The sequence below is a fragment of the Mus caroli genome, unplaced genomic scaffold (genome assembly GCF_978045245.1).
Source record: "Mus caroli unplaced genomic scaffold, Mus_caroli_1 scaffold_17, whole genome shotgun sequence".
Classification (NCBI taxonomy): domain Eukaryota; kingdom Metazoa; phylum Chordata; class Mammalia; order Rodentia; family Muridae; genus Mus; species Mus caroli.
In genome coordinates this window covers 57,487,202-57,513,509 of record NW_028227272.1, presented here as the reverse complement: position 1 = coordinate 57,513,509, position 26,308 = coordinate 57,487,202, and the positions used below count along the sequence as shown (strand labels likewise).

Sequence of the window (26,308 nt, the reverse complement as noted above, 5' to 3'; positions counted from 1 at the left end):
GGAGATATAGTAATGACCAAAGTTATTGTTCTGCAAATACATAAGAAATATTAGAACAAAAGGTGCACAAACAGAAGCTAGGTTTTCATTGAAATTTAATTTCTTAACTCAAATTATAATTGAATGAAAGGAACAAATAGTCATTTGGAAATCAAAACAATAAAACTAGGTGAGATATACAGATTATAACAGTGATTAAACACTTGTGTTGAGCACAATAAAAAGAGATATTTTAAATGGTATTTTTAGATTACTATTTAATTATCACCTGGATATATTAAAAAAGAACTGACATTTGCAGCTATCATTTTTGGGACTGCTTCCCAGGTGGTAAGGAAACATGAAACTTTATTATTTATATTATCTTTTCAAATACTTAAACATTGACTTCTTATATAAGGAACAATGAAAGAGATGGTGCTTAATTCAGCTGTACAAGACAGTCCTTGCGTTGTAAGGCTAGGATTCATGCAAGGACCTGAAGTGTTCCCAAGGAAGAGCTTTACACTGTGTGCCTCCTGAGAGAGAGGAGTTTGGAGGTGGAAAGCAGGGAAGATAACATATAACAAAAGGCTTATCCTGCCAATATCTTATCTTTATTTCAAATAATAATCAGTTACTACCTGAACAGTTTCAAAATGATGTTTTCTTTAAGTTTTTTTTTAAATGTGTGATTTTGAGAATTTTATACACGAGTATTCTATTAATATCATTTTAACTCAGACTTTGTCCTCATGAACTCTCCTGACATCCCACCTACACTCTCAAATCCATGACCATGCCATCTTAAATTACTCCTTGTATGTATGAATAGAATAAGAAATACAGAGATTAATAAATAGGAGCTATTGAAAACTTAATTCCAAAATGTGCAGAATCATCAAGAGATCAAATAATACAAGTAGATAAGATTTATTCAGTATAGTAGAGATTAATCTTTTCTAAACTCTAGTGAGCACAGTAATAGTAAAGGAAGATGTTATTAATATCATACACATATAATAATACACACATATACACATGCATACACACACACAAACATACACACACACACAACCTGTTGATCCAGTTTACTATTTAGAGCTGACTACTGGGGACTGTATAATCTAACAGGAGGCACATCCCTTGAGAAGAATAATTCTTCCTCTCATAGGAGACATTTGTTACCTACAACATTTTAACAAATGGTGTGGTGTTGTGAGATTTCTCCCATTTATGTTGGCATTTTAACTCATGTTCTTTGTGTAGGTCTTGTTTAGATGACTCTATTGCTAGGATATCATGGTTTTTGCCATGTTGAACATTGAATATAAGTTAAAATAATCAAGAGTAGAAATGAGATAAATGATTCAAACATACTTTACTACCAAATAATATATTGTATCAGTCAACATAGTATACTCTATTTATTTCATAATGAAGAAGTTTGATATCTATGAAGAATGCAAAATATTTCACAGTGTGCTATATTCATTTTTTTCAACTGATTTAAGACACATTATCTCTGATTTATAATTTGTTGCTGCAATGGGCAAATGTAACATTTATTAGTAAATTTTATGAACAAAATAGAATTGCTTGTTATAGAAGCATAAAATATGAATATTATGCTCATGAATAAAAAATAATTAATTAAAATGCACTGTTATTCTCAGTATAGTTTGTAGATGTATAAATGAAATAAGGCTAACCACCAAGTGGCATTTTGACAGTATTGGTTAGTGAATACAATCAAATGCAAATACTGCAGCCAAGATCAAACCCTCCTCTGTGTTTGCTTCTTTCTTTGTCATTTTGTCACTGCCAAAAATTCTCAGGTGAATGTAAATGTCTTCGTTCCCAAATAATTCATTTATTTGCCTTCTTCCAAGTTACTGCTTTGTTAGTATGTTGGTAATATGTAAATAACCCCAACAGCCCCACATGTATATTTATTTGAAGTTCCTGGCAATCACTAATTTATTTTATAAGACTACTCCTTCTTAACCAACTACAAACTCCCATCCTAGAACTAGTGTCAGGGACATTACAGAAGTGTTGTCAAGCTTCTCCTTGAGTAGAAAATTCACTTTGAGGGTTTACTTAGAAAAATCAAAGTGGGTATTTAACTTTTTAAAAATATATGCACTGTAAATTAGCAAATAATACATCCCTATCTACTTTTTATTTTTATTTTTAAAGATTTATTTATTTATTATATATAAGTACACTGTAGCTGTCTGGTTTAGAGGCTGAAGACCTAATTCGGTGTGCTTAATTAATGTTTGCCTAAATATAGGAAGCTTCAGGTTCAATCCCTAGTACTATATTAATCAAGTTAGGTGGGGCTGTCTGTAACTGCATATAATGGAACAAAGAGCAGGAATTTTGGCTGTGCAGTGAATGTAAAGCCAGCTTGGGGTTCAAGGTCATATCACCAAATAACAAAAATATGAATGAGGCATTTGGTTCATGCCTGTAATCCCAGCCCTTAAGAGTCAGAGGAAGGGTAGCTGGTAATTGAAGTCCATCCTCAACTACATAGTGAATCTGAGGCCAACCTGGACTACTGGACACTCTATCTCAAGAACAGTGACAAATCAAAAATTAATTTATCATAGTTCTCTAATCTTGTCACAGTGTATCTTTTATCACCCAGTCCTGTCAGCATTCCCTTTGATCTGAAACTTACTGTTTGGAATAGCCGTTTGCAAACAGATAAACTGTTTAAATCAGTTTCTTTGCTATTGGTGAGGAAACACTATCTCCCTAGTGGAACTCATCGCCTCATCTGTTTGATATATCAGCTTGATTTACCAATAACCTATGCCAGAAGAGCTAGCTTGGATTGTGATGCCTGGATAATTTTTACTTTGATTTCCTGAGGCTTTGCATTATATAGTAATGTTTTACTGGATAAGAACTCCACATGTCCTGTGACCTCAACACTGAATTTGAGGTCAGTATATATAAATATTTCTTTATAGACACAAAAGGCTCTTTCTTACAGTTGTCCACATCAAGACTTTTAACAATTCCATTAAGCAAAGTTAAATTCTGCAACCAGGACTTTCTTACTGAACAGATAGCACAGGGAGAAGTTAGTTCATGACACAAGTATTGCTCAATTGAGTTCTAGCCAAGCCCCTTACTGCTGCATGTTATATCCTGTGAAACATATGCAATCTTATTCATATGTAATTTCTTATCTACATTATCCATGAGAACTTTCTTCCATTTAGCAGACTAGGAAGACCTGCTCTTTAGAGCAAATATAGCATACATTACAAGATTTGTTATTAATAAAAATTGTCTTTATTGTCCTTCATGTTTTTATTCTTTGTTTTATTGACCCAAGTTCTTTTAAGTTATGTCACCATACGACTCTCACTAGACTTGTCAGTGGGTCATTTTTAAGGAAAATTATGTGTTGTACATATTAAACATTTTATTTTAGAGCTCAGAGTCTTAGGTTTTCAAATAAAACTCTGTGATACTTTTCTGAGTACCAGAGCAGTTATTGTGCATACAAGACCTATGTTTCTTTCACTAAATTTAGCTTCATTCAAAACATAGCAGGATACCTTTTCTTGTCTCAGAAACCTTTATAATTCTCGCTGGCACTTCCTATATCATGCAGTGCAATGCTAGGTAAATTGCATGCTAGGTAAAAGCTACTGTGGTGTAACACACCACGGGGAGTGGTAGGAAAGGATTGTTAGTGGGAATTCCATGGAGGGCACAGTAGGAAAGTGACACATGAAAACAATATGCTTGTTATTATCAATAGTTAAAACCAAATGGATAGCAAGGGTTCCCATTTAAAAATCAATCAATGGATGCCAGAATATCTTAGTCAGCATGAATCATTGATATTTGCAGAGGGCACTTTTTTTTCTCATTCCAACTCTAGCATGGAATAGGCAAGAAATGGCACCAAATGGGGTTCAGAAAATGACCCAAACTTTAATGCATAACAAGATCATACCACTGCTTTGAAAGATTGCCGAGACAGAAACAAACAAACAAACAAAAAAAGTATATAGGGAAAGAAGACAGTGATTGGCCCAAAGTACATGTATCCATTATTTGATGTTGTGGACACATAATATCTAGGAGATAAAGATATAATTTTCCAATGATCATTTCTCTATATATATCTCTAACAGAAGCTATTACATGGTACAATACAGAGAGACAATCTCCTGTCGTATCTTTATTAATTTTGTTCTGGTGTGGAAGGAAAACATTAGCAGAGTGGAATTGCTCTCAACCTCTTTGGAACCTGGGTCTCATTTGCAGATGTCACTGTTACTTTTCATGGTGACATTCTGAAGACTCATTCATGATTACTTACATGCATTCAATAGTATTCTTTCTTTCTGTGATTTTTGTGGGAATGAACAAAGGTCATGTCAAATGCCAAATGTATGACCCCCCCCCCCCCCTGCCTAGCTATAGGAACTGAGCTAATCCCTTCTTCCAAAGCTCTAGGGACTGAGCAGAGGCAATCCAACAGTAGTAGCAGGCTGAACCTGTGACCACCTTTATTCTATTGCACACACCACACTTTTTAATATTGATTTATTTCTTAACTTTCCCTACTAGGATATAATATGCTTAAAAGCAAGGATCATGATTTATTGATATAGATGCAAGTGTATGATGAATGAATTGTTAGCATGCATCCTCACCCAAAATTGAGCAACACTCACTTTACCTTGCATGTGCTTTTTTACTAAGAAAGCTACCTGACCAAACACATGGGTGGGCATAGGTCATTCAGTGTAGGTTAAAGGTTATTTAAGTTTCAGGGAGAGCATAGACTTGTTGATTTCATAATGAAGCAAGGCGGTTTTTTATGGTGCTAGTTCAAGACAGTGAAACTAAACAAAGTAAGTCCTTTCCCCTTACAAGAAAAGATAGATATGCTCTAGCCTCAAATGCATAACTTCATGAATACTTTCTAGATTAATATTTAGACCTCAAAGAAGCCATCAATAATGCCATTATCTGGAGTAAAAACAAGAATATGCAATGAAATGCCAAGATGTTCACAAGCACAGAGGGTTTTATTATATTTTTGTCTTCACATGCATGATGGGAAAAAGAAGTCAGAAAGAATAAGCCAATAATAAGAATAAAAAAGAAACAATAAGAAACAAAATTGAGATTAAACATGTACAGCATTCATTTATTCTGAAACTATAAATATTTACTTACTAAGGACAAGACACTGGGACAGAGGCTGATAGTTATAAACTGAGTGGAGAAATTCCTTGACCTTAGTGCAACTTATGTTCAAGTGGATGACACAATTAAAGTTATAATAATGCAAATCATTAATCATAATGTTGATAATTGCAGGGGACATCCTACCCTTATCTAACAACTCCAACTTGAATACCTTGGGACCTGGTGCAGAAAGGGCACTATGACAGGAAACAGTTTAGAACAATAGACCTGAAATTCTGAAAGACATTAAGGAACACTGAAATAGTCCTTCATGTGATTCTTCCTGTGGAGTATGGAAAGACCAACTACATTTTAATCTTCAACAAATGATTTATAAATGTTGTACAGTCATCATGTAAACCTTATCCAGTGTAAAAATGAAATTAGCCCCTTTCATAGACATAGATTAGCAAAACTATTTGTAAGCAGGAGTGTTTGACAGACCCCAATAACTCAGATGTGGCTTTGGTAGGCTTTTCCTTTTTTTTTTTTTCTGATAAACACAACATGTAATTGGAGTTGGCTTACAGGTTCAGAGGTTCAGTCCATCATCATCAAGGTGGAAGCATGGCAGTATCCAGGCAGGCATGGTGCAGGCAGAGCTGAGAGTTCTACATCTTCATCCAAAGGCTGCTAGTGGAAGACTGACTTTCAGGCCTCTAGGGTGAGAGTATTAAGCCCACACCCACAGTGACACACCTACTCCAACCAGGTCACACCTATTCCAACAAGACCACACCTCAAAATGGTGCCATTCTCTGGTCCAAGAATATACAAACCATGACATTCAACTGGTAGGCTTTTCCTAATGATCACTTACTATTATCACAGTTTTCTTTTAGGAGGCATTGCAAAGACTGGCAGTCAGAAATCACACCATGGTCATTGGGCATGAATCATATCCTTTCTAAATACTGTCATGTCAAACCACATTTTCAAAGATGGTTTGTTTAATATTGGTTTTGTTTTGATTAGAAAACAAATATCATAGATCACTGGTACAAATGAAGATAACTTGAATAAAGAGACATAGAGCAACTTACTGACAGTCTTACTAAAGAACGTGCAATAATATATATGTTAAAAGTTTGTGGTGAGTTCGTAATCTTTTTTACGATGAAATATTCTTATAGAAAGATTAAGATATGAAAATAATGCCACGTAGTGAACATCCTTTGTACCCCTCTCCCTCCAAGTTTGATTGACATGGGTAAGATGCTACAATTAGAGAAGATGGAGAGGTAATACATTCCAGTGTTTTGTAGCATCTGCAACTCCAGTTGCCTGGTTTCAGCTTGAAGTCAGGCCAGGATTAAACTCCCAGAGGTCTTTGCCTTCAATGCACTTAGAGGTTATCTTCAACAGCATCAGCACCATAGTTGTGAGATTTTCATATGGAAGGAAAGGGGAAGTTTTATACATGATTTGTTTTTGTGAGTTATAAAATATACCTCAAAGTGAGTTTTCAAGATCTATTATTGTGGCATTCATTTGTTTTGAATGAATTTCTTTAAATTGTATTTGACATGTACCTAGTTAAGTGCTTGTTTTCAGCTTTTGCATAATGAGCAATATGAGCTATCACAGCTTCAATTTTCCTGTCAAGCAGAGAGTGACAGCTGTGTGATAATATGTAATGCATATTTTCATCTACACATAAATAGAAAGGAAGAAAAAACAGTTACTGGGTGGTCAGGTCACTATCATTTAAATGAATCATTAAAATTATATTTTTCCCTAGAACAAAAATGTAATTGCTTTTCTGCTTAGATGCACACCAAAAAGGCCTTATTTATATTGTTGTAACATATTTCCTCTCAATTGACAACTTTCCCAAGATCCTTTGGATTGTTTTCAGTTTTGTTACTCCTTGCCACTCAGGAAATACTTCTTTGCAAAGCTTCATATGTCTGAATATTTATCCCTGGAGGGAAGAAATGTTCAGAGCATGATATTCTAGGGTTGGTTGTGCACCTCTACATTCATTTGATTGGTAAGGAGAAAATTGAAGATAAGTAGAGTGCCACTCACACACACCCCAGCTAAAGAACAGTTACAGCCCTGGACTAAGGGTCGTAAATGCACTATATTTTAACTGCACAAGAAAGTGGGGAAAACTAACTGTCAATTTATCTTAGTAGGTAAAGATACCTGCCAACATATCTTAAGACCTGTGTTCAGTCTAGGCAATCTACATAGTAGAAGTAGAAAAAAATATATGCTCTTATCTCCACACCACCACTATGTCAGGAATGTGTGTGTATTTACACCCCCATCCAATATATACACAGTCACAAGTAAGAAAGTAAGAAAAGAAAGAAAGAAAGAAAGGAAGAGAGAAAGAGGTGAGAGAGAGAGGGAGAGAGAGAGAAAGAAAGAAAGAAAGAAAGAAAGAAAGAAAGAAAGAAAGAAAGAAAGATGATAGATAGATAGATAGATAGATAGATAGATAGATAGATAGATAGGAAGGAAACATGATTAAGTGAAATAATGAATCTCACCATTCAATTTTCCCACTTTATAATTTTATAGTTTGCTACTAATAATTCATATAATATCTTTATGAGTATCTTAGCCATATTTCCAAATTGTCCTTTACTATTTCTTTTATTGTTTTTTTTTTTTTTTTGGTTGGTTGGTTGGTTTTGTTTTTTTGGTTTTTTGTTTTGTTTTGTTTGAGACAGGGTTTCTCTGTGTAGCCCTGGCTGTCCTGGAACTCACTCTGTAGACCAGGCTGGCCTTGAACTCAGAAATCTGCCTGCCTCTGCCTCCCAAGTGCTGGGATTAAAGGCGTGTGCCACCACCACCCGGCATCCTTTACAATTTCTAAGAACCTTAAAATCTCTGTGCTAAGATTTCATATGACAGTATATGGTTTGGTATTTATTTGATGATTTGAATATCTACTAAACAGAGAAATTTCACTTCATCTGCTTTTAATTTGCTGTTATAGAAATGATAATTTGGTATTGTATGTGCTGCCAAAAATTTTTTGGAATTATTAATGCTACTGTGCCCTCTGGAATACTATGTGGCAATTTAATTCCAGGTTGGATTTGAGTGATACTATTTGCCTAGAAAACAGTGTTAGAGAAATCTATTATCTCTAATGAACATTCTCACAGTAGTAAATCTTCTAAGATGAATCACAGATCTGGAGACATTAGAGAGAAGACTCACTTAGAACTTCTCTAGATTTGATCCAGGACTTCAGGAACACATTGTCTCAGAGCTGACAACAGCTTCCATTGTCCTGTAAGCACACGAAGTTAAATTTGCATAGAATGTTTAATCAACTGAACTTCACATTGTGTTCTTCTCATGCACAGTAGGTAAGCTTATTTTTCTAGTCAAATTAAATGATTTAATAGAAATGTTTTAACTATGTTTGACTACCGTGTCAAGAATTATTTTATAGTTAGATTTTCAGATGAAGGAAATACTCATCTGTCTTGTGAGATTTGGTTTAGTTTTATTGTTTGTTTCTTTTAAAACAGGATCTTTCTAAATAGCCCTGTTTACCATTAACTCACAATCCGCATATCTGTGCCTCTCAAGTGTTGGCATTATAGGACTGCACCATCAGACCTAACTCATGGATCTAATGTACTGTGCTCAAAATTTCATTCCTTTCCTTTGAAGTGGACATCATTATCTATACTTTACCCTAAAAGCATTATCACTGCAATCATTGATAGGACCACCTCCAGATATTCTTATTAACTAGCCAGGAATCAGTCTGCCTATCAAGCCATGTCTGAGAACATACATTTAACGTGCACGTAGCTTGTCTAGCTCACTAGTTACTATACTTCCAGCATGCATACAGTTGTCATTTTCAAAACCAGCTATCAGTCAGAGTCTTAAGCATCAGAATTACTTTGGGAACACTATGTCTTTAGATGCACTTTGACCTGTATTAGGTAATACTTCTAGGTTCTTATTTCCTTTAAATTACCCACATGGCTGTTATTTGGCTTTGATTTACCCTGCATTTGTCACATCACATACCTTGGAACCAGATAACTAAGCAGTTAAATTTGCATGTAGGGCACTTATTCGTTGGGTCCTCCAGTGAACAAGTGTCACAGGGAATGGAAAACATGGGGACAAATGTTGAGCTGAGATGCAGCTTATAAAAAGGCTCCGTGAAAACAAATAGAATGTCCTGCAGCAAAATTGGCCATTCAGAAATTTAGCAAGTTGAGACCTGGGAACCTTCTTAGCATCCATGAAAGTAATGAATATGAGCTTCAGGTACCACCTTGAGTACATAACCACACTCTGGAGAGCAACTTTATACACTCTGTTGCCATGCCCTTCACAGCAGAGGAATGAGAACTTAGCGACCCCCCTCAAAAGGATGTAGTGATATACAAATTAGGGTGATCCTTCTCTCTCTCTCTCTCTCTCTCTCTCTCTCTCTCTCTCTCTCTCTCTCTCTCTCACACACACACACACACACACACACACACACACACGCACATGCACATGCACACACATGCGCACGCACACACACACACACACATATGCACATGCACACCTGGAAAGAAATAATCTTAATGCCTTGAACAAAGCAATACATTGATTGTGTGTGTGTGTGTGTGTGTGTGTGTGTGTGTGTGTGTGTGCTTTGTCCTTAAAATACTTTTTCTAATGAAACCTCATTTGAAACACAGTAAGCAAAGAGGACATACAGTGATTACATTTCTATTGTTTTGAAATCTCCTGTAATTCAAGTTGAGCTGAAACCTATGATCCTCCTCCTCTGTCTCTACCAAGTGATAGGGTACATGCCACCAAGTCTGACTTGATCACATTTCTTAGAGCCTTAGATATAGAGAACTCATTTGTTTAAAAACATTTAGTAGAAATAATGATGCACTTGTTCTTCATTAGAGAGTTAAAGGAAAACAAGGAGAGGCATAGCTGGAGTTCTCAGAGAGATGAGGAGTTCCCCATGCTACTTCACCTAAAGCTTTATTGCATGGAATCCTTTCACAGGATTGGAACAAAGGTGTTCCTAGTTTCACTTGCTATATCCTGAGACAGATGGCCAGTTCTCAGTCGCCAAGAAGATGTGAATGCTACATCTGTCATTAACACCAGCTACTCTCATGATATTCATTCAGAAAATGGAAATAAAAATTGAATGTAGCAATAGGAACACTGGCCTAGAGAGGAGGTGAACATAGCCCCATTCTCTCCCTCCTCCCTTCAGACACCTTTCAAGTTTGTTCACATCTGGGACAACTTGCCCATTAACCACTTCTAATACTGATTGGGTATAATTCATATAACCTAGAATCTAAACATTTCTATACAAAGTATTTTAATGACTTTTTAAACATTTAAATTTTATTTATTTTTATTTTATCTACACGAATATATAACTACATACATCAAATGCATCATCTAAACATTTTCCTCACAGAGACCAGAAAAGCATATCATATCCCTTGAAACTACAATTACAGACAGTTGTGATTCACCAGGTTAGTTCTGTGGTACCAAAGCTGAGTTGTGAAAGACTACCAGTGATTATCACCGCTGACCCATCTTTCCAGCCTGGATACAAATCTTATAATAACAGGAAATGAATTTTTCCATTGCAGTGGGAGATTCCTTATATGTAGAGATGGAAGAGGAGGAGGAGGAGAGGAGGAGGAGGAAGAGGAGGAAGAAGAAGAAGAGGAGGAGGAGGAGGAAGAGGAGGGAGAGGAGGAGGAAGAAGAAGAGGAGGAGGTGGAGGAGGAGGAGGAGGAGGTGGTGGTGGTGGGTTTGGTTCTAAATTTTACCACAGGCTACCACAACCCGAAAGTAGTTCCAAATGTCTAATAAACTCATTGTCACAGTTATTATGGTAGTGGTTACAGTTCTAATACAAATCTTTTGTATTAATTATGTTCCCCATTGCTGTGACAAGACATCACAGTAAATATGGCAACTCTATATATTAGGGTAAATGTGTGTTTGAAAAAAATCTGATTTTTAACAATGTTTAGTCTCCTTGTAGGTTTCATGCTTTTTTTCCCAAGAAAATAAAATATTTTACAGTATCCCTGTGTGAGATGATTATCATAATAAGCTGGCTAGCACATCAGTGCTTCACAGCTTTTGGTGTGAGTGTGGTAAGAATGTTTAAGATCTGTGCTTTTAGAGATTTCTATCGTGTACTACAGATTTGTCAGTAGTAAACAGCTTCCTATAAAATAGCTACTCAAATTATTCAACTCAGCTGACACATCATCAACTTTCTCCACATCTCTTGTTTTTTCCTTCTCCATCTTACTCAAAGAACTTCTGTTCTATTCTTTGCTTCTGTTTGGCATTTTAAATGGCAAATCCAGGTAGAATTTGCAGGATTTAATTGATGTGCCTGGTGTATTGTTCCAGGTTCACCCATACATATTATTGGTAATGACATTATTTTTCTATGGATATGGGCATACATGGTTCCTTTTGTGACAATACAATGTTTTAATTTCTGTATTCTTAATATGTGTAAGCTTGTATTCACATGGCACTAATAATGTAAAGCACACAGGATTTTTCTGGTATGTTTTTTATGGGAAATAGATTCTTTCCTCAAACAATATATCTTGATTACAATTTCTTCTCCCTCTACTCATCCTGGTTCCTCTCCACCTCACTGCCCATTCAGGTCCACCCCGTTTCTAACATTCATTAGCAAAGAACAAGCTTGTAAGAGATAACAACAAAACATAACAAAATAAAATATATCACATTGAAGTTGGACAAAGAAACCCAACAGAAGAAAAATATCTCAAAGAGAAGTTAGAAAAATCAGAGATGCACTTGTTCACATACTGACAAGTCCTACGAAGTTCCATAAAAACACTATACTGACATATATTTATTTATATTTATATTGACAACACCTTGTACAGACCCTTGCAGGCCCTGGCACACAAGATTTCTTACTCTAAAAATTAATCTTATCAAAGGAGAAACCAACTATTGAATAGTTGATGAAAGACAATTAATTTTATTCTTAAACGTAAGCCAAATTATATTTCTCGCAAGTAGTAAAGAGTTTTATACAGAAACATCTATTAACTCCATAGCCTACTCCTTTAATGTTTAGTATAGTTTAAGAGACAATAATGATCATCTGTTTGAAGATTTCACAGTAAAGAACAAGAAATCACAGCTTTAAAACTTACCTTTGATCTTCAAACACTGTATCAAGTAATATAACTGCTAAGTATTCAAGTGAGGTTATTCAGATAAAATCTCTAAATGATTAGAGTGAGTTTAATATTTCATTTCCTCTTACTAGGACAAGGGTAATTTTATGTTTTCTAGTGTTCTGGTTAGAGCATCCTTCAACTTCTCGCTGAAAACATTGAGTTTGAGTCTGGAATTTTGCTGTTTCTTTTTTGACACCCATGCTTTCTGGTTCAGCCATGGAGTCCTTCCCATCACAAACATCTGAGACTCAGATTATATATTTAATTACAAAATACATTAAAAACTGCTGATTGCCGGGTGTGGCAGTGCACACCTTTAATCCCAGTACTAGGGAGAGAGAGGCAGGCAGATTTCTGAGTTCGAGCCCAGCCTGGTCTACAGAGTGAGTTCCAGGACAGCCAGGACTACACAGAGAAACCCTGTCTCGAAAAATCCAACCCCTCCCCCAAAAATATGCCTATTATGAAACACTGAGTCCTCAGTATATCACATTTGTAAGATGCCCACTTTTGAACTGCTGGAGACTGGAAACATTTCATTATTTGAAAACTCAGAAGATAAAGGGCATGTCTAACAAAAGATCTTTTTTTGTTCAGTTTTTGCATGTTAGTTATTTCTTTTTTAAAGATAAATTTATTATTTATTCATCTATCTATATATATATATAAGTGCTCTATTTGCATCAATTTGCCTGCATGACAGAAAGGGGCATCAGATCCCATTATAAAGATAGTTATGAGGCACAAAGTGACTGCTGGGAATTGAACCTCTGGAAGAGCAACCAGTGATCTTAACTATTGAGCTATCTGTCTAGTCCCCATTGATCTCTTTTTTTGTGATGGTAGTTTCTAGTTTCCTTGTAATATTCAGTTCAGTTTGCAAAGATATATTTTTTCTTTGAGTTATGAGATTATAGTATAATATTATTATTTATTCCCTCTTTTTACTTCCTCCTATTCACCCCTCCTTGCGCTTACAAATTAACGGCTTCTTTTTTTATTAACTGTTATTACACACACACACAAAAACACACACACACACAAACACACATACACACAAATATATATATATGTATAGGCATATGTGTATTTGTATATGCATATATATATGCATATATATATATATATATATATATATATATATACACATTCTAAATATAACCATCCTAGTCTGTGTAATATTTCCAGGGTTGATCTTTGGTATTAGCTAACTAATTTGTGTGTTCAGCTCCTCTGTCAGTGTTAACTAGAGTTCGGTCAGATGTATAGGTAAGACTTTATTGGTGTAGCTTCTAACAGGACTAGGAGACACAGTCTCTCAGCAAACTTCCTTAATCTCTTGTCTCTTACATCTATGTTGCTCACCCTGTTCCCTTTAATGTTCCCTAAGCCTTATGTCTGGAGCCGGTTATAGATGTATCCAGTGGCAGCTAGCTTCAAAACTTTACATTTTTATTGATTGTGGATTATTGAAATGGTCTCCATCTATTGACAAGACAATTTCCCTTAATGAGGGGACAGATCCTGTCTATTATGCATATTAGAAACACACAAAGCATAAAGTTCCATTTCCAAGCTTAATACTTATGAACTTGAGAAAGTTGCAGAATTTCTCAAATACTCAATTTTTGTCATATGTACAATAGTATTAACATTTTACATTAAATGTTAATATTAACTTTTAAATAATTCAAATATTCCATAGAATACTGCTTCTATTTTAATACATTTCTCTAATGTTCTCTAGTCATTGGTAGACAGACAGTATCGCCTCACTTGTTATTTACTATAAAGCATGTATGAAACTTTTATTAACTTTTATGAAAGTACCATCATGCTATTTACTCACAAGGATGTATCAAGTAAAAATTATCTTTTTCCTGTAGGAAATTCACTGTTATATCATTACCGTGTGTGTGTGTGTGTGTGTGTATACATTTAAATATATATATTTAATGTTATTAGTGGTATAATGATTCATGTTAGAATCTGCCAATGATCTCAGTTTTTTTAAAATAATTAAATTAATTAATAGGGTTCCAAATTTTTTCTTCCATCTAAACAGTAATCATTTCTATTAAATTTCACTATTAAAATATTAAAATGAAGGGGAGGCAATATAGCTCAGTGCTTTGGTGTTTGCCTAGCATGGGCCATAACTTGGGTTTGGTTCAGGGGAAATTTTTTATACTTTTACACACACACACACACACACACACACACACACACACACATACACACACAGAGGGGGGACAGAGACAGAGACACACAGAGACAGACAGACTTTATGGAAGCTGAATCAAGCCAGGATAGCAAGGATATTCAGTCTGACCCACTTTTTTCCTGTTGTGGGTATGCACTCCTACCATCAGACACTTGCAATCCATTGTACCCTATCCAATCCAGTGAACATTTCTGTAGCTGCATGTAACCTACATATGTGTCTTAGCTTATGTTCTTATTAGTTTGATGAAATACCTAGGCAAAAGCATCCTAAGAAATAAAGAGTTTATTTTAGCTTACAGTTCAAGGTATGGTCTATCAACCAGCGAGTCAAGGTGTAAGGGACATAAAGAATTTAACATAATGCACAAAAAGAGATAAAAGATGAGTGAGCGCCACATAGATGCTTCATTTCTTCCTTTCAGCATCACCCATGGTGGATGGGCCTTTTAACCTCAATTAACCTAATAAAGTTAATATCCAGAGTTATCCTAGAACCTTATCTCTCAAGTGATTCTATATCTTTCATACTGACAATTCACACCAATCATAAAAAATCATGTTTTAGTCTTAGCTAGCCAGGGGCGTCAACTAGCACTCAGATAACATTACTATCTAAAAACTGCAGAGGCCATAGCAAGTCCTAACAAGGAATCAAAATGTCTAAACTATGTAGATACTTCGTGTATTAAGTGGGAGTTTATCCGTAGATACTCAAACGAAATCCTGCAACTATGAGGATTTAAACAGAATTGGGGAAGGAAACAAAAAGAAAAAAAAATGAAGGATTCTAAGCAATCATTATTTTACTTATTCAGTTTACATCCCACCTACTGCCCCCCTTCTGGTCACCCCTCCCCAAATTCTTTTCCAATCCCCTTCCCCTTTTTCTCTGAGTGGGTGGGTTCCTCCTCTGTATCCCCTGACCCTGACACTTCAAGTGTCTGTAAGGCTAGGTGCTTCCTCTCACACTGAGGCCAGACAAGGTAGTCCAGTTAGAATAACATATTCCATATACAACTTTTGGGATAGTCCCCACTCCAGTTGTTGGGTACCCACGTGAATACCAAGCTGCACATCACTTACTTATGTATGTGTGAGGAGGCCTAACTCTAGACTGTATATGTTCTTTGGTTGGTGGTTCAGTCTCTAAGAACTCCAAGGGTCCAGGTTAGTTAATTCTATTGGTCTTCCTGTAGAATTAATATCCCATTAGGGGCCTGAAATCCTTCCCCCTATTCTTCCATAAGAGTCACCAAGCACCATCCAGTTCATGCCTCTGTCTGAATCAGTTGGTGGGTGGGGCCTCTCAGAGGACAATCATGTTAGACTCCTGTCTGCAAATATAACAGAGTATTAGGGATTGGTGCTTCACCATGAGATGAGTCTCAAGTTGGTCCAGTAATTGGTTGGCCATTCCCTCAGTCTCTGTTCCATCCTCAATGCCTGCCTTTCTTGTAGACAGGATAAGTTTTGTGAGTGGGTTGGTGTTCCTATAGTTTCACCAGGGTTCCTTCCCAGCCACAGGAGGCAGCCTCTCCAGGCTCCATATCCCCAGTGTTGTGAGTCATAGCTAAGGACATCCCCATTGATCCTTGTGTACCTCCCTATACTAGGTCTCTGGCTCATCATGGAGATGTCCCCTATCACAGTTGCAGATCAGTTGCAGATTTCTACTCAATGTCATTCTCATGGCCATCAGTCCATCTTCCTTACCCACCCCCCACCCAACCCTGAACTTCTCCTACTCCCCTCCCAATCCCCACTCCCAACCAGACCCTTCCCTCTATCTGCCTTCCATAACCATTCCATTCCCCCTTCCACATGTGGCTCAAGTATCTTTGCTTATGCCGTCCTTCCTGTCCAGCCTCCTTGTGTCTATGGAGTATATCATGGGCTTCCTATATTTTATGGCTAATATGCACTTATAAATAAATACATACAATGTATGTTCTTTTGGGTCTGGATTACCTCATTTAGGATAATATTCTCAAGATCCATCTCTTTGCTTGCAAAATTCATGATGTCGTTGCTTTTTCTAGCTGAGTAGTATACCGTTGTGTAGAGGTACCACATTTCTTTATCATTTCTTCAGTTGAGGGACATCTATGTTGTCTCCAGTTTCTGGCTATTATGAATAAAGCTGCTAAGCAGTCATTGTTAGTGAGAAAATGGAAGTATTTTTACATTGGTTATGTAAGTGAAATTGTTCAATTACTCCCTAGCAAAAAAAGAGGAAAAATCAGAAGGAATGTATGGGGTGTTTCCCGTACTTTAGTATTAGTTTCACTTTGTAAGTCAGTTTTTGGGAGCACAGGCTCATGTAGGTCCTTGTTTGTTCACCATTCCTTTTTAGACGTCTCATAAATTCATTGACAGTGTGCAGAATCAACACAAAACATGGCTTTAGGAAGCACCCCCTTTCTCTCTCTTAAGTGCTTGGACTCATTTCCTTACTCTCAGGGTTGCAGCCCTGTTTTCCTGTCTCATTATTTCTAAAATGTCAGCAATAAAAGTCATTTACTCCCTCAAACCTCCTTGAAGCCTGGCAGCATGATCCATCTTCTAAGAAAACCAGAGCTGAACTGCAGTGGTTCTTATTATGTCTTATTATGTTCTTTTCCATTCTGAGCTTCTTCACTTTTAGCTATATAGATCTGCCATTTATTTTTGAGTTTTCAAAGGCATATACATGCCCTTTTGTATTTCAGAAAATAGATTATTTTTGTGAAATAGACAGCCTAAATTTTTAGTTTATGATCTTCCTATTTTTAAATTAATTTATAACACAGCCCCTGTTTGCCTATAAGAAATTATTTTTAAAAATTGAGTGAGAACATAACTTTTATAAAATTTGATGTGGACACTATAAGTATTTTTATTAAAATTGTACAGATCTTACTGTGCTTACGTAGTCAATATTTTTTTTTTCCAATTAGAGGATACCAAAGCTTAATGATCAGCCACTGCCCTGGCATCTAGAAAAAACAAGATGCTAATGAACTGGTTTAAATCTACAATGCACTGCCATATAAAAAAAAATGTAACACTATAATGCTTAGTATAAAAACTCAGTATGTCTATTTATCTTTTACCCTATAGGATAGAAAGACCCAGGATGAAAGTCATCCTACATCTTTCTAGGTTTCCTTTCTGTAGCTTACCAATATGTAAGATTAGATCTTTTCTGTGATAAGAAGGACAATCTCCTCTAACGCCTCAACTCTAGGATTCAGTAGGGTATGAATACAATAATTAGTTCATGAATCAGCAAAATGGGGTTTTAACTCCTCATGGTATCTTCAAACTCTTGAATAGCACCTTATTATTGCCCTGGTTGATAATTGTATATAATAAACAAAAAGAAGCCCTGGCTTGCAAGTAAGAGGCACTTTGTGAAAAAAAAAAAAAAGAGGTTTGTTTGAAAATTTACAAATGATGAAAGAGCTTCACAAATGTTATACCCTGCCAAGATCACAAATCCGTTGAAGAAAAGAGGTTAGTCAAAGTCCATATTCTTTTCAATATAATAAATTACTTCAAATGAATGATACATCTTTTTTCCTTTTTCATACTGCCTTCTGAAGTGCAGAGAGGGCTGACAGTACCCAAGCTCAGAAGACAAAGAATTCTCCAAGGTTTTAGAAGTTAATCTCTTAAAGGATCTAATTCTTAAAAGTATTTATATACACTTTCTCAAAAAAGGAAAAGAAAGGAAAAAAATTCACAGATATACACCACGGAACAGCGTATCATCATGGCCAGCTAGACAGGATGCAAATTTAGGAGCAGCAGCAAAGTATCATTCGAAATATGCTGGCATGAAAAATTGACTTAATGGAATTGTTGGGGATATTTAGGCATATGTATCGGGTGTGGGGGAGCATTTTCTTAAGTCTCTTGGGAGGACAGTAAAGTCAATTAGTTAACTTTCTCTAGCATTTGTATCACTTGGGTGCAAATCCCTACTCTAGATTAATCTGGTTGGACATACTGTATGGCTTCGGAAGGAAATCTTGAGCTGAGTTTACCATTCTACCTGTCCCTTTGGTTGGATACTAATTGTTTCAGGATCAGAAAGACTTCATCAAGAAGAAATACAGATGTATAGTAACTTTTAAAGACGATTCGGGTCCAGTTTTTAACAAGGTTCTTTTGCTATGGAAAATATTAAGCTATGTGGGGCTGAAATGTAGAACAAAATAAATAAATAAATAAATAAATAAATAAATAAATAAATAAAGGATAAATGATACAGCTGGATCCAAAAGCAAAATGACCTGTTAGCTATAAAATGATACTGGGTAGATATGTTGGGACAATTTTGAACATCATCAAAGGATCAGCCTACAGTGCTTCTCAGCCTCGCTGGGATACTCAGATGCTTTGGCCTGGCATTGCCATGAAATGTTTTCACAGAGCTTCTAATCAATTGGTGTTTGTCTCACTGCACTTCTTCTTTAAATATTCAGTGATGTTTAAGTCTGGAACTATACTTGTTTACTCGCATGCATTTCCTTAGTAACAAACAGAATAATTATCATTTCTGATAATGCTAGTCTTGAGTTATAATATAGAAATGAAAATTAACCCTAAAGCATTATCTTGTTCCTGTGAGCCATTTTTTTGTAGATGGTTTATCTGATTTCATACAATTTTGTTCTACTTAGAAAAAGCATCTTTAATATTCTGTATCTATATAGTTATCTATATCATCTCTCTGACACATATTCACAAAACAAGATGCCTATGGCCTGCAATTGAATTTGAACGTATTTTTGTAGAAACAAGATTGTTTTAATGGATTTCAACAACACATGCTGTTATACATCATGTTGGTTTGGTGAGCATGGAAATCTATTGATTTTATATGTTCCAATTTTCTACTGCGTGGTTAATCCTTTTATAAAGCAAATATGTTTGGTACAAAGAAAGAAAATGCTGCAGATATCTTTACACTGATAAAGTACTGAATTCAGAGAAATTGAGTGAGTCACTCTAAGCCTGCTCTCATTGATTTACCGAACACATGGAAAGGACCAGTTTAAAGAAAAAACTTAAAGATTATAAGTGATAACATCACTGAGATAAAGACCATGGATTGTTATTGTGAACAGCATTGAAATCTATTTATAAATAGACAAACTACTAATTGCATGTAATTCCTTATCCCCAAACTTACAAAAGTGAATGTCCATATTGTAAGTATAACAGGTATATATAAAGACTGATTATGATAGTTTATCAAAGCATGTCTTGTTAATTTGTTTAAAAATACAGGAAATACTGATAATATTTTGTATTGCTATGTCTAAAACTATAATGTTTATATTGATTTGTCCACTAAACTTTGTCCCTAAATATAGGCAGATTTTTATCAAAAATATGTTTACTGTATTTAATTTAGAGATAGCTATAAGCTATACTGATTCTATTAGCATTTCAAAGAAAAAATATATGATTTAACATTTTTTCATTTATCTACCATTAAATTGTAATCAGGAACTAGATAAATTCACATATTTGTTACTATAAAATATAAAACAGTAGCATGCATTATTGCTATCCGTAGAGAAAAATACGTGGGTCACGTTGAATCATTTTCTCTATCTTTTATTTATTCCTGAGAATGCCATGCAAGTATATGATGCAATTTGACTACCCCTACTATTTTTCCACTCAAACTCGGCCATATTTTTCCAACATGCGCTACTGATTTTGAAATAATCCACTAAATACAGTTAGTACTGCTGAAGTGTTCATGGCTATGGGACATCTATTAGCTTATTGGATGCCTACCAGATCCTACATCCTAAAAATACCAGATTCTCCATCCCCAATAACAATCAGCTGCACATATCTACTCAACATCTCCTCAGGGTTTGAGAACTGTAGATCATCTATGACATCTATGCTCCAAATTTGGGTGACTTTATCTTGTATAGGTGTGTGTATGTAAGATAAGCACAGCCAGTATGGGTTGTTCTATGTCATTCCTAGAAAGAAAAGCATTTCTCAGAAGTTCTCCCTATCCATCAACTCTTACATTTTTTTTCTGCCTCTTCTTCATATTTGTTCTTCAAGCCTTAGTTACAGTTGGGAGTAGACAAATATAGGCAAAATGTTTAGAGCAGTGCCCTCAGTCTCTTGTTTTCAGCACTTTGGAGAGTTACACATCTCTTTCTTTCCTTGGTTGGTGTGCATTTCTAAACAAAGCCTTACTGGCCAAGGTTGGGGACAGCCCATGCCTATGTGTATAAAAAAATAAATATTAAGATGGAAACTTGACAGTCACTTAGCAAATGTGCAATAGAAGTTTCTACTATAGGGCTTATGAATTCCCCAGCCATGAGTTTTTACCCAGGATTACAGAACCAGGAAATTAACTGTGGAACATGTGTCAAATACATTCAGAAAGCTGTTAGTTGTCCACAATAATCTTGACACGGTTGTACAAGTGGTCACACCTCTCCTGAGAGATTAATATTATACAGAGCATTGGGATAGCATTGAGAAAGAGTATTGATGGCTTCTCCTCGCCCAAAACCATGAATGGCACCTTCAGGCACTAGAAAAGCTGGCCAGCAGGGAGGAAATTTTTAATATGTTTGAAGGTTTTTCACTAAGTCATATAGCCAAAGTTTTGGGGAGGGGTATACAGAAATGTGGTTTTACTATATAGTTAAAGGAACACATGTATTATTTATACATATGCTATTGTAATGTCTTATTTTTGTCAATATAAGGTAAGAAATTCAGTTTCCCTTTAGCAGCAATCCCTATTCTTCCCTTAAATTGAGTAACATACTAACAATAAGCTACATAAGCATAATATTCCTTAGGAAAATTGAAATTATGAGTAAAAAATGCAAGAGTCACAGAAATATTAAACCACATAGGGTTGGGTTTTGATAGCCATTTTCAAGCATGTGATTAACAGTTGTATTAATAGAGAAAGAAGTTTAAATGGTAAATCAATGGAATAAACAGAACATGCAGACAGAAGGTGTTGGATCATCGTGCCTTAGAGCTGTCATTTTATATTGACTCTACTTGTTAAAGCTTACAAGAATGTAGAGCTAAAGTTTCAGTACTCTGCATGACTTACAGTTGCTAGTGTTGAATGAAATTAGTGTTCCATTATGGAATTATGGAACTTAGCAAATATTCTAAGTTGGGGCTACCATCCATGAAAGCTGTATGCTGTATATTTATCAGGAGAGGGAGAGAGACAAAAGGATGGGCCATCTAGAGACTGCCATTTCTAGGGATCCATCCCATAATTAGCCTCCAAATGATGATACCATTGCATACATTAGCAAGCATTTGCTGAAAGGACCCTGATATAGCTGTCTCTTGTGAGACTAGGCCGGGGCCTAGCAAACACAGAAGTGGATGCTCACAGTCAGCTATTGGATGGATCACAGGGCTCCCAATGGAGAAGCTAGAGAAAGTACCCAAGGAGCTAAAGGGATCTGCAACCCTATAGGTAGAACAACATTATGAACTAACCAATACCCCGGAGCTCTTGACTCTAGCTGCATATGTATCAAAAGATGGTCTAGTCGGCCATCACTGGAGAGGCCCATTGGACACGCAAACTTTATATGCCCCAGTACAGGGGAACGCCAGGACCAAAAAATGGGAATGTGTGGGTAGGGAAGTGGGGGGTAGGGTATGGGGGACTTTGGGGATAGCATTGGAAATGTAATTGAGGAAAATACGTAATAAAAAATATTTTTTAAAAAAAGAATGTGTAACTTTGAGAAAAAAAGATATATGATAGATAGATACAGACTGATAGAGAGATGACAGATGATAGATGGATATATGACAAATAATGATTAGATAGATAGATAGATAGATGATAAAGTATCTTCTAATTCCCAGACAGCATCTCCTTTCTGAACTCCTTTCTGAGCTCTTGAGAATGAATGATGCAAAGTCTCAATGTAATGCTTTCATAGTCTTCTAATAAATCTGTCATTTATTTTAAGTCCACTTTTTTTCATAAAAAAATAAATAATTTCCAGAATTTGAATCAACAAAATTAAATGTCAGGAAGCAGATCTAGCAACATAATCTCAGTTGGAGAACACAAGCCCACTCCACCATGTTTGAGGAGCCTGGGTTCAGTTACTAGCATATGAAATAAAGCCGATGAATGTAATTTATACTCATAGGGTCTGGGAAGTAGAACTTTAATCAGGCAATCAAGACAAAAGGAAAGGAGTGTAAGGAAGAATGAGCTTAGAGTCTGTAAGAAAAACAACAGTGGCAAGCTGGAAAGAACCCAGATGTCCCTCAACAGAGGAATGGATACAGAAAAGGTAGTACATTTACACAATGGAATATTACTCAGCTATTAAAAACAATGAATTCATGAAATCCTTAGGCAAATGGATAGAACTAGAAAATATCATCTCAAATGAGGTAACCAGTCACAAAATAACACACATGGCATGTACTCACTGATAAGTGGATATTAGCCCAAAAGCTCAGAATACCCAAGATACAATTCACAGAACTCATGAAGCTCAAGTAGAAGGAACACCAAAGTGTGGGTACTTCGCTCCTTATCAGAAAGGGGAACAAAATACCCATGGAAGGAGTTACAAAGACAAAGTGCGCAGCAAAGACTGAAGGAATGACCATCCAGAGACTTCCCCACCTGGGGATCCATCCAATATACAATCACTAAACCCAGACACTATTGTGGATTCCAACAAGTGCTTGCTGACAGGAGCCTGATATAGCTGTCTTCTGAGAGGCTCTGCTAGTGCCTGACAAATACAGAGGTAGATGTTCACACCCTACCATTGGACAAAGTACAGGGTCCCCAATGAAGGAGCAAGAGAAAGGATCCAAGGAGCTGAAGGGGTTTGCAGCGCCATAGGAGGAACAACAATATGAACTAACCAGTAGCCCCAGAGCTCCCAGGGACTAAACCATCAACTAAAGAGTACACGTGGTGTGCAACTCATGGCTCCAGCTGCATATGTAGCAGATGATGGACTATTCGGTCATTAATGGGAGGAGAGGACCTTGGTCCTGTGAAGGCTCTATACCCCAGCGTAGGGGTATGTCAGGGCCAGGAAGTAGGAGTAGGTGGGTATATGAGTATGGTGAGAGGGGGTGGAATTTGGGGTTTTCGGGGGGTGGGACCAGGAAAAGGGATAACATTTGAAATGTAAATAAAGAAAATACCTAATTAAAAATGTAAAAAGAAAGAAAGAAAGAGAAAGAGAGAGGGAAAGAGAAGAAAAGAAAAGGAAAAGAAAAGGAAAGGAAAGGAAAGGAAAGGAAAGGAAAGGAAAGGAAAGGAAAGGAAAGGAAAGGAAAGGAAAGGAAAGGAAAGGAAAGGAAAGAAAAACAACAGGGAGGATAAGCTGCACATGGGAGCTGCCTGTAAGATAGAGTAGGAGAGAAAGTCATGTCATTTGAGTAAGATTTGTCAAATAGGTTAGCCTTGTTGGCTGGTGAGATTCAACAGAAACAAAGGCCAGTGAATATTTTAGTAAAACATGAAGAGTAGAGTGTCATGAAGACACCTCTTTTTGGCCATCAGAGGCTCAATGGGTAAAGAAATTGTGACCACATCAGAGGAAGTGATGTAAAATCTCACTGACCCAGAAGGTAAGGGAAAGAACTGACTCCTACAAGTCAGCCTCTGACCTCCACACACAGCATATGCCATGCTGTATTCTCTGCTGTCTTGCTGGGTCTCTGATAAGCACACATGAGTGCATGAAACACACACACACACTCACACACACTTGCCCACCCAATAAATATTTTTTTTTAAAATACATCCGTTTCAGTATGTACCTAATTGTAACAATCACAGAAACTTTAAATCATCTAGGTTTGGGGGCTAAAACAACTCTTTTCTGCTGTGCACTTGACCTGGATTTCCTTTCTAGATCCAAGCCTTCCTAGCTTTTCTTTCAAACCACTTCCTCTAATGTCTGAGTAACATTAACAAATATCCTGTCACAATCTCACTGTTGGATATTATCCCAAATGAATGTGATCTGCCCCCTTCCTCCTTGTTCATCTCTACACCAGCTGAGCTTTAAGATAAAGATAAAATGTAAAACTCAGTGAACTCAAGCCAGGCCCTCTGATATTTGCAAGCCATGTTCAGAAAGGGGTGCTTAACCCTACCTAGCAGTAACCAAAGCCCGGGCCCAGCTGCAAGCCTTCCTTTACCTGTTCTTCTTGACCTCAGAAATGTAAGGTTAGACACCAATGCCAAGAAAGGGTATTTGTAATCCCAGTTCTATTTTTTTCACTTGCCAAGAGCATCTTTAGTGACAAAGAGAGGCTGACCCACTTTTTAAAGGCTTGGGAAATTTTAAAATTTTAATTGGCAACAGTGTAACCCTACCAGTGCCAATTCAAGTCTTTTCCATCATCAGGAGATGGAAAGCTCTATCGCTTTGAGAAATGCCCAGTGTCATGGAGGACTCTTACCAAATGATATGCCTTAAGGCTACTGGGAGAAGAAATTGCAGACTGGCTTGTTTTATGTTTATTTAGAAAAGGCCACCAGAAGAATACATTATTTTCTTTCGAAGTAAAAGCCTAATAATGTTTTAAGGCAATTTTTAACCTTTAGCCAAGAAAGCATCTATTTTGGATATATACTGAAACATACTTCTGTAGATTGTTTCTGGCATATTTCATAAAGAAATGAACATGCATAGATTCCTACAGAAAAACAAAACAGATCCATTGCAACAAGGTTCAGGTGATTTTTTTTCCATTCTGCAACTATAATATTGAAATGTCACATAAAATAAATAAAAATATTTCTAAAACCTTATTAGTTATCACTAGATATGTTTGGAATTCTTTTTCTTATTCATTTAAGATCAGGGCAGATATTTATTAAAAGGAAATATAAAGCTATCCAAAACCTTGTCTTATGACAACATAAATCAGGTTTCTCTTACATATCATCATTTATCAAAAGCTAGAATACATGCTATGTAATTTTCTCACAAATAAAATAGAAAAATTACTAACAAGCCCTAGTTATGTAGATAAATACAAAAATAGTTAATGCTACTCCAACATTGGGATGGGTAAACTTAAATTATTGATGATAATTACACTGCTGACAAAATTCCCAGAAAGGATGCAACACACACGTGCTCACACACACACACACACACACACACACACATACACACACACACACACACAAACACATATACACACATGCTCACACACACACACATGCTCACACACACACGTGCACACACACACACACACACACACACACACACACCCCTCCCTTCAATAACTATCAAACCCAAGCCCAGTAGCAAATGCTTTCAGATCATTTTAGAGTATTCATCTCAGTTGTAATATGGACATAAGTAACTGCTATTGATGCAGCTCAATTTCGCAGAAGGCTGAGAAATGGCTTCAATCAGAGGTATACATCCCACTATGCTTTGGTTTAGTGAATAGGTAACAAAATGAGACTTTTTCAAGATCAAAAGGCAGGCAGTTTTGCATCCTATGGCTGTGATTATATGACAAAACCTGTCTTGATGCAGGTATGAAATTTCTTACTACTTTAAACAGCAAGATATTTTTTTTTTACAGTATTGCTTGGATCTCAAACTTTTGAAAAGGCATGGCAG

General features: G+C 36.2%; 1 protein-coding gene across 3 annotated transcripts in view; it reads left to right on the top strand.

Annotated features, from left to right (window-relative positions):
* The window catches only part of Epha6 (EPH receptor A6), a 922,149-nt gene that overhangs the window by 284,530 nt on the left and 611,311 nt on the right, over nucleotides 1-26,308 (top strand). The gene's annotated exons all lie outside the window — the stretch shown is intronic.